General features: G+C 48.0%; 1 long non-coding RNA gene across 1 annotated transcript in view; it reads right to left on the bottom strand.

Annotated features, from left to right (window-relative positions):
• Nucleotides 1–541: 541 nt before the first annotated feature.
• Nucleotides 542–20,128, bottom strand: part of LOC137649572 (uncharacterized) — a 36,519-nt gene continuing 16,932 nt past the window's right edge. Inside the window, exons 2-3 of the long non-coding RNA XR_011045785.1 lie at nt 16,200–16,328; nt 542–853 (exon numbers count right to left, since the gene is read on the bottom strand). This is a non-coding gene — a long non-coding RNA (uncharacterized lncRNA). The remainder of the gene's footprint in view (nt 854–16,199; nt 16,329–20,128) is intronic.

Raw genomic sequence — 20,128 nt, 5'->3', positions numbered from 1 at the left:
AAGTAAAATTATAAGATTTACAAATCATCGTTATTATTCTTATTTTACTAAAATGCTATCGATTTCTAGGAAATATTAGAATGATTAATTATTCGACAAATATTATACTATAGGCTTAATAAATGTGGCATTCTATGGTCCTGAAGCAGAATGTTTGAAATCTATGCCCCATGAAAGTATACAATCTAATCTCACATCAGCTACTGCATCACCTTTTAAGAAATAATTGTATAGCTAGAGTACCCTTATAGTATACTGTACATAAATAAATCTAATAATTTATAGTAATGAATAAAATCTATGACGATCTCAACAAAACAATAATTTGAGAACAATCCCACTTTCAATGGAAGTTTTGCAATATTGGACTCTTTCAGATACTGTAGAATAGGCTGAACACTATAAGCTACCTTCCATAAATATTTACTACCTACTCGGTATACTAACAGAGGTGTATACTAAAAAAAAAAACTTGAATAATGAAAATTTTAACTTATCTCTAAACTGGTGTCAGTTGAATATTACAGCCTCCGTTCCTGGTATCAGCTTTGAATTAGATGTGAAGAGTTTAATCTTGTACCATCAGCGTTAATTTATCTTTTTCTTCTTCTCCTCCAGTTGATTGCCTTTAGCTTTCATCTCCTTCCCATATCAAGTAGGTAACTAATGATAATGAATTTTCTGCAGATTGCAGTGCTTTGCACCTACTAAGCTTCTAGTAGTGTGCCCACAATCACATTGTTTTGAGAGAGCAACAAGGAATCTGGAACCTGGCATGGAATCGTTTGCCAATTAGAGTATTTGTTACCGACTTCCGCTTTTGGATTTCCAATGTGCAGGTAAATAAACTCTTCTGAAAGAAAAGGAAAATATCATTACTACAAATGCTCTTCACCTTCTTGATATCTAATTTGATACATAAGAGTCACTTTTTATGATTATCCATTAGAATGACTGGCATATTCAACTTCATCTTTAGAGATCAAGATAACAGACACTTTTGAACCTTAAACTTCACCAGGCTGTGATGTAATTAACAAAAACATCTGAAGGAAGAACAGAGATAATAACCAGAGTTCTTTAGAAAAAAAAAGTTCAGCTTGGATGATTATCCGAAAGTATAATAGCAGCCATGTATGATAAGAGATTGGTGCTTTCATAACAACCCTATTCTTAAATAATGGTTTTATGAGCACTATTCTTGATAAGGCTGCCCACATCGCCATTGCATTGCATTGGTAAAATTGCATTTGAAGTATTAATAAGTGAATAAGATTAAACCCTCACAATTATATAAATGAAAACATATTCAAGTATAATTGTATTTTTTTCTGGTTCAAAAGATAGAGGACATTACAATCTTTTCAAATACTTGAGCTATCTGAAAATATTTCAATGAACTCCCTGTTTTAGTGCTTACATTCAAGAGTCAGTGAGTTTTAATTTTCTGAAGTAATAGTAGTAAACCGATTATAGATAAACTGGTCTCTTCAGCTACTTTCAGACCTTTCCTAGTACTTGATATTGATGATTTGTCAACTAATCGTTTCCTGGCACAGCCCAAAATGTGAGTTGGTAGACATGGAGTATAGTATAAATCTTTAAATGTCAACTTGGACAGAGTATCTTTTCCATTGATATCTTCCTACGTGAACACAAAGTGAGTACTGTACTAGTATGATTTATTGATAGTGGTCATATGGTATGTTGCTAGTGCCATGGAGCCCACTCAACCCCGTAATGAAACTAGGGAAAATCCCCTCAGATACAATAACAAGTAAAAGTTGATAGATGTTGGACAGAAGGTTACAAAAAGGACAGTTCAAATGAAGGCAAGGTAGAAGGATAAAAAGAGGATGTAGGTAGGAACCCTAGGAAAACTCTTAAAATCCTTAATTAATACCTTTAGTGTATTCCATGGGGTGCACTTATGATAGTGTCCCTTGAAGGACTGACTGAATAATAGAGGAAACATTACAGTAAAAAGAAAAAGTGACAAGACAACAGTGATCCAGAAATCTGGGAGAACAGAGGAGATTCCAATAAACAAAACTTATCTGTTAAGAAAGGTTGCTCGACAATGTGGCTTCCTCCATCTAGTATCAGATCCAGCAAATAAAGGAGCGACTTTAAGTTTTTTTTCCAACTGAATGGCGAGCCGGTTGAGTGATGGTGAAAACATGAGATAAGAAGTGAGTATGCTGGAACATTCCGCCTTTCTGAATGAATCTTACAAATAGTTCTACCATGCTGTCAACTTCTCAAAATTACACCTGCTTGTTAAGGTTCTATGAAATGATCCTGTTTGTTGACGTAAGTCACAAATGCAAGCCTTATCTTTCATCAACACTACCGACTGTTTTACTAAACCCCTTGGAAATCTTGCAAAGTAACTGAGTAGCCACGCTATATGCATTACTGGTACGTTGAAAGGCAGGTGTCTTTTTTTCATGGATCATATCCCAGAGATGGATATGTTACTCAGGTGGGCACCCCATTCCTCAGCAGATACGTCTGTGGAAGGCAGATTCCCTGAAGGAGAGGAGTTCCCGCGTTGAGGATCGTCAAGCAGCTACATGGGTAGTTTATCACAAATTCCTGCACCGACAAAACCCGAAGGTAAGGGGAATGGTGATAGCTAACTAGTAACACTTCAGGAACGATTGGAACAATCATTAGGGGAAATTACCTCTCTGTCAACAATAGTAGTATCATTAACAATTTACATATATATCTAATGACCTTAGTAATTGTAGATTAAGTTTTGAAGATATGTCTTCATAGGCAACAGACTAAATTTGATAATCCAGTCCCCTCTTGAGATACTCGCCAGCTGGTCCGTGACTAGAATCAGACAATCACCAGTAGAGGAAAACGGATTAACGATTGTTGGCTGGTTGTCTTCGATGATTGAACTTCTTGCTCTCATGCTCTCCGAGGCTAAAGGGGACTGAGTGCCTTAGATTTGGGAGAGTGAACAGGAGAGCTTGGCACCATACGGCATGTAGCAAGGTGTGTGAGTGCCTTTCCTTAGTTGGTAAGGATCCTTGCAGACAATCATGCTAGCACGGTGTGGCATCTCAGTGCTTGTATGAGGAGTGCTGAGATAGGATCTGAGAAGTTACTTGTTCCAATCCCTATTGAGGATGCGAGTTGGAAGTTCTTGGGGTCTGGTAAGATCTCAGAGCATGGGAAGATATCACATCCTGGATTGGTCTCTGAGTATGCGAAGATCTAGGCCATGAAACAATTTCTGCATGTCAAAGGATCTCGAATGTTGAAAGATTCCAGTGAGTTAGAAGACATCTGGACTGGAAGTGCTAGGGAGGAACTGATAGTAAGTGATAGGTGTACTACTAGTGACTAAAGTAATGGTCACCTGAAGAACAAACGTAAGTTCAAATCGTATGCTTCCCAATCTCATGGTTCCTGATCACATGGTTCCTGATCACATGGTTCCTGATCACATGGTTCCTGATCACATGGTTCCTGATCACATGGTTCCTGATCTTGGCTCACAACCAATCTTGTGAGAAATGACAATTGTAGAAAATAAGTCCGAGTAATCCAGTCTTCAGGAGAGAGTACACAATCAGAATATTCTCATGAGAATACAATATGAAGGAAAGACCACAAGGAAACATTGGTGCTCGTGAAGGGAAGAACTTGCACAAGCAATGAGAATAATCATAAGTCCCTCTTTTATTGGCTGGAATGAAGCCGATACCAGATGTTCTTTTACCCGTAAGTCACAGAAGGGTGGGCATAAAAGATTTAATTGCAAGATGTCTGATTATGCGGTGTCCAACAAGTGTGTAAAAGACAGAACCCATAATAATTGGTCACACAGAGACTGCTCGAGCAGTGATTAAGCAAGTGGAGAACTGTGCTGATATGGAAGGCGCTAACTTGATATCGTGTATGTGGTGACTGCATTGTCAGATTGTTCAGCTGAGACAAGATGATCTGGTAACGCCATACACTCACACTGCTCGTTCATCATATACTCCACCACATGCGCCGACATTCCTTCGTTGCTATGGGACACCTTTCAGCACTTACTCAAGAAGGAAGGTTCTTGGTACTGCAGTGTCCCTCCTACAGAGAGAGAAACAGTTAGATTCACATGTATGTGACCCCTATTAATAGGTCTCTCTGGATATCCACAATGACGTCTTCAAATTGGTCTCCTAAAGAAGTAGCAGCAAAGACTCACAAAGATGAAGCAGAAGAGAAGGAAGTAACTCAAGTTTTCCTTCTACCTTGTTGTATCGGCCAATGATGCCACTATTAAGAGTTCTGTATAGAGAAAATATAACCAGGTGTTATTCTCTTGGTGCTTTTTTGTAATTGGGAAGATACTAAGAGTAAGAATAAGAGAGGGGTTCTACCCCTTCACACTTGTTGGCAGAAGATTCTTCATCCTCTGATGGAGCACACTGATATTTGAAAATTACCAATCTTTTTAAGATTATGTTGTTGCTGTCATCACAAGCCTATACAAGCGAGAAAATAAAAAAAAAAAAGAATGCTGTCCAAGGAACAAAAATGTGGATATAAAGTATGCAGAGAAGACAATCACATAGTTACAGTTATTGGTAAACAACTACAAATCCTTCTCCGTAATGTTCCTTTCACACTATGATCTTCAAAAAAACCATCTAAAATGACAAATTCGAAGATAATTTGTATTTTTCCTAACCATACAAACCTTAGCTATTTACAAAGGGTATTACTTTTAGCGCAGCTGAAATGACGAGCCAATAGTTTTTAACGAGGGTTAATTACCCCCGCGCTAGTTAGCGGGGGGTGGGGAAGGGTAGCTTGCTACCCCTCCCCCCTCCACACACCGGTGACTTGCTTCACTTCACTTAGAGGTAGGACTTGACTTGGGGGTCAGGGATGGCGGGCACATATGTGTAAATAGCTAAGGTTTGTATGGTTAGGAAAAATACAAATTATCTTCGAATTTGTCATTTGTTCCGTAACCGAAATACAAACCACGCTATTTACAAAGGGTGACTTACCCCTTAGGAAGGGTGGAAAGTCCCCAGCCTTACTGACTTCGGCTTGCCCGGGGGCTCGATCCCTCAGTGAGCAGCACTAGAGAGAGGGAGCCCCTGTACCTCACAGGTTCCTAGCGTCGCTAGGAACGAGTGGCCTACATAAGCAGTATGAGGAGGAGAGTGTGACTCGTCCTATGAAGTTGACCTTGAGACCTTCAGATAGGAATTCTAGGATAAGACGTTCCCCATACCACCTCGTCAGGGTATGGGAGACACAACAGTATTAAGCTTAATACTAGGAGCACAAAGAAGCATGGGTTACCTGCAGAGGTCGAGGTCAGCTATGCGAGGACCAGGATGCTGCTTCCCCAAGAGAGGGGAGAATGAAGAAAGAAGTAAGGGTCAGACATACTCTTTCATTCACGCAGACTAAGACCGGGTAACAACGCCCTCAACCTACTGCTACTTGTCCAAAAAGGAGCCTGAAGTTAGACCAGCTGTTGTGCAGCCACCACAGGGTCGATAGAGAACGTATCGAGGCTCCTGTGGGTCACGTCTTGCAGGTAGTGGGCTGTGAAGGTCGTTTTACGCTTCCAGACCCCAGCTTGAAGTACCTGCGTCACAGAGAAGTTTCTCTTGAAGGCCAGGGATGTAGCAATACCCCTGACATCGTGGGCCCGAGGGCGACGTGACGGAGGAGGGTCAGGATTCAGGGCATGGTGGATAACCCTTCGAATCCGAATCCAAGCTGAGATGGTGTTCCTGGTGACCCTCCTCTTTGTCCTGCCTGTGCTCACAAACAAAGCTCGCACATGAGGACGGACTGCAGCCGTTGTCTTCAAGTAGTACCTCAGACACCTCACTGGGCATAGTAGCAGCTGGTCTGGGTCGTTTGTTACAGAACGGAGACTCGCGATCCTGAAAGAGTCGAACCGAGGATCCGGCACTCCAGGATTTTGAGTCTTGGCCACAAACTCAGGGACGAACCTGAACGTTACCTCCCCCCATCCCCTTGAATGGGCGATGTCGTACGAGAGACCATGAAGTTCACTAACTCGCTTGGCCAAGGCCAAGGCGAGTAGGAAAGCCGTCTTCCAAGACAGGTGGCGATCGGAGGCCTGGCGTAATGGCTCGAAGGGAGGTCTCTTGAGAGACCTGAGGACTCGAACCACGTTCCAAGGAGGGGGTCTCACTTCCGACTGGGGGCAGGAAAGCTCATAGCTACGTATGAGTAAAGAGAGTTCTAGCGACGAAGAAATATCCACGCCCTTCAATCTGAAGGCCAAGCTTAAGGCTGAGCGATAGCCTTTCACCGCCGAGACAGAAAGGCGCATTTCTTCTTGCAGATACACAAGGAAGTCTGATATTGCTGGAATAGTGGCATCGAGTGGAGAGATACCCCTTCCACGACACCAACCACAAAAGACTCTCCACTTCGCTTGGTAGACTCCCTCAGAGGACCTTCGCAGGTGCCGAGACATTCTCTCCGCAACCTGTTGCGAAAAGCCTCTCTCCGCGAGGAGACGCTGGATAATCTCCAGGCGTGAAGCCGAAGCGAGGCTACGGCCCTGTGAGGGACACCGGAGTGGGGTTGTCTGAGAAGCTCGTGTCGTGGAGGAAGCTCCCTTGGGAGTTCCGTCAGGAGTTGCAGAAGGTCCGGAAACCATTCCGCGTGATGCCATAGCGGAGCTACTAGAGTCATGGAACAGTTGACCGATAGTCTGGTCCTGTTGAGCACCCTTCTCTTCAGACAGAATGGTGGGAAGGCGTACACGTCGATGTTGTCCCACCGTTGCTGGAAAGCATCTTGCCAGAGTGCCTTGGGGTCCGGGACTGGTGAGCAGTACAGGGGCAGCTTGAAGTTCAAGGCTGTCGCGAACAAGTCCACCGTCGGGGAACCCGACAAAGTCAGGACTTTGTTGGCTATCTGAGGATCCAAAGACCACTCGGTACTCACTATCTGCGAAGCCCTGCTCAGACTGTCGGCGAGCACATTCCTCTTGCCAGGAATGAAGCGAGCTGATAGTGTTATCGAGTGGGTTTCGGTCCACCTCAGAGTCTCTACTGCAAGATGGGATAGCTGTTGCGAAAAAGTGCCTCCCTGCTTGTTGATATAAGCCACTACCGTGGTGTTGTCGCTCATCACCACCACGGAGTGACCCGCCAGGGACCGTTGGAACTGCTGAAGAGCCAGAAAGACGGCCTTCAATTCTAGCAGGTTGATGTGTAGGCACTTTTCTGATTCTGACCAAAGGCCTGAGGCCCTCTGGTTCAGAACGTGCGCCCCCCACCCTTCTTTTGACGCGTCCGAAAACAGAGTTAATTCCGGGGGAGGACGAGAAGACTCACTCCCTTCCGCAGGTTCTCGTCGGCCAGCCACCACCGCAAGTCCGTCTGTTCCAGAGACCCCATTGGGATCAGAATGTCCGGGGAATCGGATCCTTGATTCCACCGGGACTTGAGCCGCCATTGAAGGGATCTCATCCTGAGGCGGCTGTTTGGAACCAGACGGGCCAGGGAGGATAGGTGGCCTAAGAGACGCAACAACGATTGGGCGGGGAGTTCTTTTCGCCTGAGGAAAGGCTCCGCCACCCTCCTCAGCCTTGCTATCCGGTCGTCTGATGGAAAGGCTTTGTGGAGATTAGTGTCTATTAGCATGCCTAGATAAACCAGTCGTTGGGACGGCTGCAGAGAGGACTTCTCGAGGTTTACCACGATCCCCAGATCCTGGCAAAGATCCAGAAGCCTGTCTCGGTGCCGAAGAAGGGTCGACTCCGAGTCTGCTAGGATCAGCCAATCGTCTAGGTAACGAAGGAGACGAATGCCGTTCCTGTGCGCCCAAGATGAAATCAGGGTGAACACTCTGGTGAACACCTGAGGAGCTGTGGAGAGACCGAAACACAGCACCTTGAACTGGTAGATCTTGTTGTCTAGGCAGAATCTCAGGTACTTCCTGGAAGACGGATGGATTGGGATCTGGAAATACGCGTCTTTTAGATCCAGTGTACACATGTAGTCTTGTGGTCTCACCGCAAGTCTGACCGTGTCTGCTGTCTCCATGCTGAACCGGGTTTGTTTGACAAACCTGTTCAGAGCTGAGAGATCGATGACGGGTCTCCAGCCTCCAGTAGCCTTCTTTACAAGAAAGAGTCGACTGAAGAAGCCTGGGGAGCCGTCCACGACCTCCTGGAGAGCACCCTTCTCAAACATGGTCTCGACTTCGGCCTGAAGGGCCAGCCCCTTTGCCGATCCCATGGCATAGGAGCTCAACGACACTGGATTCGCTGTCAGGGGAGGTTGAGATGACGTGAACGGGACGCGATAACCTTGGCCGATCACTGAGACCGTCCAAGCATCGGCCCCGTGTTGGTGCCACCTGCGGACGCAACGCTGAAGGCATCCCCCCACAGGTGGACACGCAGGGGGACTGCCACCCCTAGGGCTTGCGGCCGCGGCCGCCACCCCTAGGAGTCTTGCCTCCCCTGGAGGACTTACCGCCCCTCTTGACCTTGGCTGGAAAGGGCTGGGGCTTAGACACCACTTTCTTAGCTGCCGGTGCCTGTTTGGGAACCTTACGAGGCTGTTGCTGCTGTTGTGGCGGGGCTGGAGGCTTATAGGGCCGAGTTGTAAGGGCCCTGTGGAGGAGGGAGTCCGTGCTGGATTTCCTCCACCTCTCAGCCGTTCGCTCCAAGTCTTGAGGCTCAAACAGGCTCTCCCCCAGAAGGGAAGCATGTCGGAGCCTACACACATCCACGGCGGGGACCTTCGGATGGAATCTCTCGGACACAGCATCGCGACGCTTCAACACCGAGTTGGCCCACAGGGTGGTAACCTGGTGCGCCAAAAACTTGATGGAGCGGGTGCCCGAGAGCAAGAAGGTCTCTAGGGCCTTCCTATTGGTCTCCTTGGACAAGTCCTCCGATCGCAATAGGATGCCCAGAGATCCTAGCCAGAAGTCCAGCCACGAAGTGGCCTGCATGGCACACTTAGCGACCTTCTCGTGGTTAAGGATCTCCGCCGCCGAGAACGACACCTTCCGGGCAGAGAGTTTCTCCAGGGGAACTCCCTTCGCCAGCTCCTCCACAGAGTGATGGAGAGGAAGAGCGAGGTTGTGCTCACCCAGGATCTCGAAATACCTCCTCTGCTGAAGGCGAGGAGGAGGGATAAGCTTGTTCCCGGCAGAGGAACGACTGGAGGAGGCAAGAAGTGCGAGCTGTGCGTTGGCCCTAGCTCTGGCACTCTTCAGCCCCCAAGACCAGGGCAGAGCTGCACTGGTCTTAGGGGCCTTCCGAACGTCAAACACTTCATCCAGAATCGTGTCTTTGCCTTCACGGGGGGCGATGACTGGATCCGTAAGTCTGTTAAGTGTCCTTATCAGGCTTAGGACCTGCCAGAAGGCATGTTCGGACTCTTGCTGTTCTCCTCCCTGCGGGCTGGCAGCTAAGTCTCCTGCCCCAGGAATCTCTTCCTGGGGTGACACGTGGACATTCCCCTGGGTAGTCGTGGGTTCCTGACGGATCCTTGCAGAGGATTTAGGGACGGTCTTGGAATCCTTGGGTTCCCTCCTGGGAGGGATACAGGATCCCAACAACGAGGTTCGAGGGGCCCCTTCCTCACGAGACGATTCTCCTGCCAGAAGCGAAGTCTTCCCCCCTGGTGCCGAGGGGAAGACTACCGCCCCACTGGACTCACCTGAGGACGGAAAGGCCTCGTCCACGGGAGAAGGAGAGAGTACTCGTATAGGAGAAGGGACCTTCGAGACCGACCTCTTGGGAACCAACTTCGCCCTAGGGGAAGTCACCACGAAGTCCACTCCTCTCTTTCTCTTCAGCGTAGGAGAGACAGCCACTGGTTTGTCACCCTGGCCGGCGAGTGCTGGTTTCATAACCCTCACTAACGCCCGTGCCAGCGGACCAAACCAAGTCTGCTGCTCCAAGGACACAGAGTCCGAAATCCTCGCTAAAGACAAAGGGATCGGGCGATCCTTTGGAGTGGACACGACGGTACCTGCCTGAAAAGAAGGTGGGGAAGAATGCTGTACTGACCTGTCTTCGTCCTACACTACCAACCTGTGCTTGGATGGAGGTGATCCCGAGTGCCGTCTAGGAGCACGCGTCCCTGCTGCTACCACCGGCTGTGGAATTCGCCGCGAACTATGGTCGCGCGAGGGCGAATGGTCGCGCGAGGGCGAATGGTCGCGCGAAGGCGAATGGTCGCGCGGGAGTGCGGGCGAGCGATCGCGCGGGCGCACAGGCGAGCGGTCGCGCAGGCGCACAGGCGATCGGTCGCGCGGGCGCGCAGGCGAGCGATCGCGTGGACGCGCAGGCGAGTGGGCGCGAGGGTGGGCAGGTGAATGAACACGTGTCCGAGGCGACGAACGCAAGCGTTGGCGCGACGGCGAGGGATCGTGCTGCCGCGTAGGTGAGGAAGATCGCTGACGATGTCGCGATGTGGTATGTCGACGCACTGGTGTGCGATGGTGAGCAGCATGCGCAGGTGAATGACCGCGTGATAGGGTGCGATGGTGATCAGCATCCGCAGGAGGGCGATCGTTCAGGGTTGTGCGATGAGGAGCAGCATGCGTAAGCGGGCGATCGTTCAGGGTTGTGCGATGGCGAGCAGCATGCGCAGGTGAATGATCGCGTGATGGGGTGCGATGGTGATCAGCATCCGCAGGAGGGCGATCGTTCAGGGTTGTGCGATGAGGAGCAGCATGCGTAAGCGGGCGATCGTGCAGGGTCGTGCGATGGCGAGCAGCATGCGCAGGAGGGCGATCTTGCAATGGCGAGCGATGGCGAGCGGCATGTGCAGGCGGGTGATCGCGCGATGGCGAGCTAGAAGCTGGCGAACCATGTTCCTTCAGGAGCGTTGGCGAACGTCGGTGCGTTCGTTGTCGCCGTTGAATAGGCGATACTAAGATCGCCTGTGCGCGCTGGCAAGCAGGTGAACGCTGGCGAGGAGGTAATTGCTGGCGTGTAGGTGATCGCTGGCGAGCTGGTGATCGCTGGCGAGCAGAAGGTCGACGCGTGTCCTGTGAGAGGACAGCTGGTGCGGCGCGTTCACGAGCAGGAACGGGAAGATCGCTGGCGCGTTGGCGAACATGTGTTTCTGACACACGCGTAGCACGATGTTGCGTAGCCACAGGACCAGGCAGATGGTGAGCAGGGAGTTCAGCAGGAACTAAAGGGGGGTCAGAGACCGCAGGGCGATGGTCCTCAAATGAGCGCTGACGCTCGGAAGAGAGCTGACGAGCAGGAGAGCGCTGGCGAGGGGGGCGAACATCAGGAGAGAGCCGACGAGCAGGTGAGCGTCGGCGAGCAGGAGAGTCTCGGCAAGCAGGAGATCGTCGACGAGCAGGAGAGCGCTGGCGAGCAGGAAATCGCTGGCGAGCAGGAGAGCGCTGGCGAGCAGGAGAGCGCTGGCGAGCAGGAGAGCGCTGGCGAGCAGGAGAGCGCTTGTGCGTTAGCACTGCTCGCGTAAGGGAAGAATCCCTTAGCCCCGAAGGGACCGTTGCCCGTCGGGTGACGAGTTCTCCAGAAGGCGAAGATCCGGCAGGAGATGGTGAGCGGTCTGCAGAGAGGTTCAAGGAGGGCGGAGCAGTCGGTTGAGGCTGACGAGGAGAGTCCCCCCCGGAGGAGGAAGACCCAAAAAGGCGCCTCTTAGTCCCCCTGTAAGGGGAAGGGAGGCCCTTGTGGCGTAGAGGGCGGAGAGCCTTACGGTGGAGGCGGCCTCGGGGGAGATCGTCGGGACCATCGGTCCTCCGAAGGGGAGTCTCCGTCAAAACACTTCCCTCAGAAGGAAGCTGGGCAGCAGTCGAGACCGAAGGACTCACTTCCCCCTTCGAAGGATGCACGGAAGGAGGAGGAGAGCCTTGAGCACCATCACCAGCAACAGCACCTGCGGCGGAAGGCCCGGCCACGTCGGAGGCCTCTGTCACCACGACGTCGACAATAGACAGAGGGTCTACCTACGCTACCACCGGCGACTGTTTAACAGCGGCCCCCAACGAGACAAGGTCAATAAGAGCGACCCTGGAGGGCAAGCCCTTAAGCCCCAGGGACGACCAAATCTGTAAAAGATCATCACTGGATAAGGCATTATTATCAATAACCTCCCCCGGAGGAGGAGGGGGAACCGCCTCGCTATGGGAGGCGACGCCCTCTCCCCCCACCGAAGGTAGGGAAACAGAACAAGGGCCTGCACTCCCACTCGGACGACTCTCCTTAGGAGGCGGACGAGGGGGAGCTTCGGAGGAGGTTTGGGCGGCGAAAGAAGAGTCCCGAGAACCTTCCTCCTTCAAGGCTAACCCCGGAGGAGAACGGTCTCTCTTGGACTTCTTCTTACGCCGACGGCCAAACCTCTCCCACTGGGAGGCAGACCACTCCCTGCACTCACGGCACATGTTATCCTGGTCGCACCGTCGGCCCCGACATTGAGGGCAGAGGGTGTGTGGATCCGTAATAACATCCGACATGAAAGTCCCACAAGGACGGCCGGCAACTCCAGGGCATGTCCGCATAGTAAAGAAAATAACTGAAGGTCAACTTCCAACCAATCATACACGGTGAAAAGAAAAAGCAGAAAATTAAAGGCTGTCACGAAGGCGATGAGCAGACACGTCTGATCACCGCCGAGCCAAAAGTGAAGTGAAGCAAGTCACCGGTGTGTGGAGGGGGGAGGGGTAGCAAGCTACCCTTCCCCACCCCCCGCTAACTAGCGCGGGGGTAATTAACCCTCGTTAAAAACTATTGGCTCGTCATTTCAGCTGCGCTAAAAGTAATACCCTTTGTAAATAGCGTGGTTTGTATTTCGGTTACGGAACAAACAAAAGATTAAAACAGTCATTTAGGGCACAGGAAGTATGCCTGTACTAATTTGCAGCTGAAAACAAAGTGGGAGCTCAGCCACAACTCTCCAGCTAACTACCGCCATCCCATTAAGTTTTAACAGCCTTACCCCTCTTCACTAAAAACATATTCCTATTAAAGCTTAATGGCTTGCATTTTTTTAGGAATAAATATCCTTTATAGAAATGTTGATATTATTATAATCAAAAGCTTTGAGTACCTTCTTTACTTTCATTGCCGCTGAGACTTTCTTCTAGGGGTTAGGTGATGGTGGAAAAAGTAAGTTTAAAAAACTACAGGTTTGTATTATTAGGAGAAATACAAATTACTTCCTAATTTGTGATTTGTTCCTACACAGAATACAAACCCTACGTTCTTTGCATAGGGAGACACACCATGGTGGGTGGAAGTCCCTTCAACTAGCTGAAACTTTGAACCCAGGATTGCAGCATCCAAGTATGATAATACAAGGCATGTGCATCCTCAAACCATGTAAACCAGTAGCCTGTTAATACCAGCAGGTTGATGTGAAAGGCCTTGTCCTTCTGGGACCATAGACCAAAAATCTGCTTCCTTCCTAGGTGAGTGGCGAGAAACATCCGAGAATAGAAGGTACTTCAGGGGAGACACCTGAAGGGTGATTCCCACTAGGAGATTCTCCTCTCATATCCACCATTAGATATTTATCACAAACTCCTGGGGCACCGACAACAGGGTTGCAAGGTGATTAGATGTTTGAGACCACTGGCTCTTCAGAGACCAATGGCTCTTCAGAGCCCACTACACCATGCAAACATGCATTCTCCTGAAGGGGACTAGCTTCTCCAACAAGGAGAGGTGTCCCAGGAGCTTTTGCCAAGACCAGGAAGTGATTTCCTTTGCAGAAAGGTTTCTGCTTACTTCCAGGATCCCATTACCCTGTCGGCTGATGGAAATGCTCTGGCCTGGACAAAGTCAATATCCATGCCTAGGTATATGATGGACCGTTAGGGGTATGAGACTGGACTTCTCTAGATTTAGTTGAAGGAGATTCGTGTGTTTTATAAGCAGGGTTCAGGACTGCTAGGAGAAGCCAATTGTCTTAATACCTCAAAAGGCTGATGCCCATGGCATGAGCCCATCCTGAGATAAGCGCAAAGATTCTGGTAAAGACCTGAGGGGCTGATGACAAGCCGAAGCATCCCTGAATTGAAAGATACTGCCTCGAACGGGAAACCATAGGTACTTCCTTGAGGCAGGATGGATGGGGACCTGAAAATAAACAGCCTTTAGGTCTATGGTCGAAGGATGTCGTTCTTCCTGATGGCCTGAAGAATGGTAGCCGGAGTCTTCATTTTCAATCTTGTCTGTAAAACCAACAGATTCAAAGAGGACAAGTCTATGACGGGTCTCCAACCTCCCGTCAGGTTGTTGAAGACGACCATCCTTGGTGCCACTGCTCTCCTCATAAGAGAAGCTTGGCCAAATCTTTCAGCCTTTTCTATGACCATGGCTACGTTTGATGGAGGGAAAAGCGATAGGGTCTCACCAGATTGGAGTTCCTTACGCAGAGCATGTCCCTACGGGTCAACTGCTTCGAACACCTTACTAAAATGGCGTCGTGTCTTTTAAAGATCCAGTTGGCCCAAAGGAAGAGAATTTGGTTCAGCAAAAACTCTAGAGCCTTGGCTCCTGACCTCAAAAGGTCTTCAAACTGGTTCAGGGCATTCTTGTCCGGCAGATTTTCCTTGACCACAAAGCGTGAAACAGCTCCTGACCACTGGTCCAGCCAGTAACAGGTCTGAATGGTGCACATAGCTGCTACCTCCATGTTCAGCATTTTGGGCCCTATAAAAAATGAAGGAGAGGTTAGGTAATTTGCCATTTATACAGTTGGTACCAAGTTGGCGATGTCAGGATCAACAGGAAACAGGCTCAGAAACACATCAAAGTGAATATAAAACCTCCTCTAGCATGAGAAGGCTAAGAGAGGAAACGTAGAGGGCATGCTAGCTTTCAGTGAGTTCTCTGAGGTTGAGACTTGGGTACTGAAGAAGTCCAGTGTGTCTTTAGTCTGATTGGAGAGGGCCACATTAAACTTATGCTTAGGACTTTGAGACTGAGTAAAAATAGTATCAATCACGCACCACCTAATAGCAGATTGAGAGTGAAGAGGCTCATCAAGGCCATCCAAAGGACGTATTAAGCTCATGATTTTAATAAAATATGATGCTTCTGAACCAGACATCAGGACTTTGAGGGGGCTACATCAGCTGAGATGATGCCCATGTAAGCGGTGAGGTGGAAAATGACAAAAGGGATCCTCCAACTGGGCAGCTCCTATATGAGGAGAAATGGCAGTCTCGACTCTAAGGCTCAATGCTCTGATTGGCGATATTTTCAAGAGCAAAAAGTCATCCCAATAAAATTAGCCATATAGAGCTCACCCCTCAAAACACAAGTGGGAGGCTAGGGAGATCTATGTATTACATAGTAATCAGGGACCAAGGATACTGGTATTGGATCCAGCTCAGGGAGTGCAGCGGCCATAGCCAAAGGATCTGTCATAAGCATCGACTCGGGATCACTAGACACATTCTCAACACTTGGTGACATAACATTAACAAAATTATGGTCATCAATGATCAAATCATGGCCATCGTCCTCTGTGACAGGGGCCTCAGGAGGCTCCAGACACGAAGGAGCAGGATGGGGGATAACTTTTGATGCAGAAACAAGTTTACGTATCTTGCCCTTGCTGAAAGAAGACGAGGAAGGAGAACCATCTCTCTTAGCTCGGTCCTTGCATGGAGATCGATATCTCTCCCACTGGGAAGACGGCAACTCCCTACAAAACTCACAAGGAGTTTCCACAGAACATCTTTTGCCACGTCCTGAAGACAGAAAGGATGCAGATCCACGTCAACATGACTCATGAAGGTACATGGGCGCCCATCAAGGCCAGGGCATGATCGCATGAGGGTAGATGTACTAGCCATCATAAAGCACACTCATTAAGGAACAGATAATGAAAGCACAAGTGACAATCATATAGAAAAAGACACTACGCACTAAGTATTATAAGGGTAATCCAGTGTGGAAGTAGTCATGATCGTAGAAGAGAAGAGGGGATGCTTCCTCTTATTTAACATGACGACCAGAAGATAAGTGACTCAAGCCATACCACTGCCATGCAGTGGAGTTGCCTAGCAACCTATCATGATAAACCCTTTTTATTTTTTTGTAGGCTGGTCGTAGCAAATGAAACTAGGAGTAACCATTTAAATGACTGAGAAGTTTGTATCCACGTAGGAATAACCTATAATTAAAATATTGGCCCATGTAACATATTTGAATTGTTCCTTACCCAAGGCTAGGAGGTCGAAGACTGGTCTTTCTCTAGCCATGTGGATTATTGATTGGAGTCCACTGTTAGTTGAGGGTATAAAGTAGTTGCTTCCAGCATGAAGTTGTGGATCTGTTCTTGCCTCTTCGTCTGTTAAATTAATATATTTATATAACTATAAGTCAATGAACCAATTATTTGTTATAAAAGAAAAAAATTACATTAAAGATACTTTTACACTTTTACCTGGTGAATGAACATAGGCCTATATAGAGAGGGTACTAGTTAAAACATTACTGTTTTACTCCCCAACGGAGAACATATTTCCATATCAGATCACAGCCTCTCAATGTTCAGAGTCTATTTTAAATTACCCAATCCACCTTGATAAAAATGATATTTTCATTAATAAAATAAATTTTTGAACATACTTACCCAGTAGTTATACATATAGCTTACGTCCCCGACGTCAACGGCAGAAAATTCGAAACTCGCGCCAACCGCCAGTTGGATAGCCAGGTGTACCACCCCTGCACCCTAGCGAGGTACCTGGGAACCATTCCAGTGACCCTCATATATTCCATGCCTCTAGTCTCCTAGAGGGGAGGAGGGTGGGACTAAAATTATATATAACTACCGGGTAAGTATGTTCAAAAATTTATTTTATTAATGAAAATATCATTTTTAAACACAAGACTTTCCCGGTAGTTATATATATAGCTGATTACCACCTTTGGTGGAGGGTTATTAGAGACAGCTAGCATATCTGGAATTCTACTTAAGAGTTAATTAAAACAAAACTTAAGGGTTCGTACCTGATAAGGAAGCTGACTTCAATGATACCCTGCCTCATTATGTCTGCTATGAGATCCAGCGATCCTCCCAGGGGGCTGAAGATCTCGAAGGGACTGTCAAACCGGTGTCAAAACTTCATCATGACAGAACCTCCTCCAATAACCAATTCCGGGTGCTCTCAAGGAACAAACATGACCACCTGACAAAATCAATGATTGTGGAAGACTGACACAATCTCCACAAACAACCATAAAAAACAATTAAAAGTACCAAGAGAAGAAAAGGCTATTGGGATTATGGGAACATAGTGGTGGATCCTTCACCCACTATTGCACTCGCTGCTACGAATGGACCCAGAGTGAAACAGTCCTCATAACAAGTCTGAACACCTTTCAAATATGACGCGAACACGGATTTGCTCCTCCAGAAGGTCGTGTCCATTATGCTTTGTAGAGATCTGTTCTGCCTGAATACTGCCGACGTTGCCACAGCTCTGACTTCATGAGACTTGACCTTTAAAAGTCCAAGGTCTAATTCATTACAATGAATATGAGCTTCCTTAATCAAAAGCCTGACAAAATATGACAAGGCATTTTTAGACATCTGTAAAGAGGCCTTCTTGACTGAACACCACAACGATTCAGACTTGCCTCGTAAGTCTTTTGTTCTCTCCAAGTAGCATCTTAGAGCTCTAACTGGGCATAAGACTCTTTCTACCTCATCTCCAACCAGATCCGCAAGATTTGGAATCTCGAATGCTTTGGGCCAAGGCTGAGAAGGGCGTTCATTTTTGGCAAGAAAGCCTAATTGCAAGGAACAGACAGCTTTACCATTACGAAATCTAACGTTTTTGCTAAACGCATGAATCTCGCTCACTCTTTTGGCTGTCGCAAGACTGACCAAAAATAAAGTCTTCATAGTGAGGTCTTTCAAGGCAGTTGAACCCAGCGGCTCAAACCTGTCGCTCATGAGATACTTCAAAACAATATCCAGATTCCAGGCTGGAGAATCTTGGTTCCATCGTTTTGAAGTCTCGAAAGACTTGAGAAGCTCTTGCAGATCCTTATTGCCAGAGAGGTCAAGGTTTTTATGCCTAAACACAGTAGCTAACATACTCCTATAGCCTTTAATAGTAGAAGAGGAGAAATTGCACTTCCTTCGAAGATATAGCAGGAAATCTGCAATTTGAGCTACAGAGGTACTGGATGAGGAAAGAGAGTTGACTCTACACCACTCTCTGAAAACCTTCCACTTAGATTGATAGACCTTGATGGTTGAAGTCCTTCTTGCTCTCGCAATAGCTTGAGCTGCCTCCTTCGAAAAGCCTCTAGATCTAGCGAGTCTCTCGATAGTCTGAAGGCAGTCAGCTGAAGAGCGTAGAGATTTTGATGCAATCTTTCCAAGTGGGGTTGTCTGAGTAGATCTGCTCTTAGAGGAAGAATTCTTTGGGTGTCTATCACCCATTCCAGTACCTCTGTGAACCATTCTCTTGACGGCCAATAGGGAGCCACTAGGGTCATCCTGGTTCCTTTGGATGTCACAAATTTCTGTATTACTCTGTACAGGATCTTGTAAGGCGGGAAGGCGTAGAGATCTAGATTGGACCAGTCCAATAGAAAAGCGTCTATGTGGACTGCTTCTGGATCCAGAACAGGGGAGCAATACGCCTCTAACCTCTCCGTCTTTGAGGTTGCGAAAAGGTCTATGCAAGGGCGACCCCAAAGACGCCACAGGCTCTTGCACACATGAAGGTTGAGGGTCCGCTCTGTTGGAAGGATCTGATTCCGTCTGCTGAGACTGTCTGCCATAACGTTTTTCTCCCCTTGAATGAATCGCGTGAGAAGTATAACGTTCCTCTCTCTTGCCCACATCAGGAGATTCTTTGACGTCTCGTACAGAGATATCTGCCCCTCTCTTCTCCCACGCTTGCCAGAATTTGATTAGTCTGGCACCCACTGCCTGAAGGCGAAAGCAGTCAGACTCTGTTTCGCCCTGCTCTGAAACCTCTTCTCTTACTCCTTCTAGCATCAGGTCTGGAGCTACTCCTGCTGGAAGATCTTCCTCGAAAGGGCTGGGAAAACTTGGGAAAAGTATCTTCCTTAGGCTTGCGGCTGGTAAAAGAGGGAGGCAAAGCCTTTCTAGCAGTCTTGGAGACAAGATCCTGAGTAGCCTTCTGAGCTAAAGCTGAAGAGATCTCCCTGATAAGTTCTTGCGGAAACAGTAATGGAGAAAGAGGTGCATATAAAAGTTCGAACTTCTGGAAGGGAGTCACCCCCGGCGAAAGAAAAGAGCAAAGTTGATCTCTTTTCTTAAGGATACCTGCGGAAAAAAGAGCTGCCAGTTCATTAGAGCCATCCCTCAAGTCTTTGTCCATGCACAACATCATATGGACCAGGGCAGAGGTATCCCCCTCTTTAAAAGTCTCAACTTTTTTACCCAAGGCCCCAAGTGTCCAGTCTAGGAAGTTAAAAACTTCAAAGGCTCGAAAAATTCCTTTGAGAAGGTGGTCCATTTCTGAAGTAGACCAAAAAATTTTGGTGTTTCTCATGGCCGACCGACGAGGAGCGTCTACGAGGCTTGAGAAATCTCCCTGGGCAGAGGCAGGAATCCCCAAGCCGAGAACTTCTCCCGTCTCGTACCAGATGCTCGACCTCGAAGCCAGTCTAGCTGGAGGAAAGGAAAAAGACGTCTTTCCTAAGGCCTTCTTAGACTGTAACCAGTCACCCATTAATTTAAGAGCTCTCTTGGACGAACGCGACAGTACCCTCTTAGTAAAGCGGGCTTTCTTAGAGGCTTTGCCTAGAGTAAACTCAAGACGGGGGCGAACGCGGAGCTATAGGCACAAAAAAGTCCTTAAACTCTTCCGTAAAAACTCTCATTAAGTTTTTTAAGATCGGCAGAGTGACGGAAAGAAACAGAGTCCTCGTCTTCTGAAACGTCATCAAACTCCAAAGGAGAAAGCTTGGATTATACTTCCTTCTCTAGCGACGTTCCTCCGGGAGCAGTAGGATTAAGAGCGGTATCAATTTCAGAAAAATCCTGAGTGCCAACCGCAATAGAAATAGGCTCATTGCAAACAGTAACAGGCGGCAGAGTCGCGTGCGGCTCATCTGAACGCTCGTGATCAGCTCGATTGGAGACGAGAAGATCCTGTA

The sequence above is a fragment of the Palaemon carinicauda genome, chromosome 11 (genome assembly GCF_036898095.1).
Source record: "Palaemon carinicauda isolate YSFRI2023 chromosome 11, ASM3689809v2, whole genome shotgun sequence".
Taxonomy (NCBI): Eukaryota; Metazoa; Arthropoda; class Malacostraca; order Decapoda; family Palaemonidae; genus Palaemon; species Palaemon carinicauda.
Note: the sequence above shows the minus strand (reverse complement) of the source record. Positions and strands in the feature narration are given on the sequence as shown.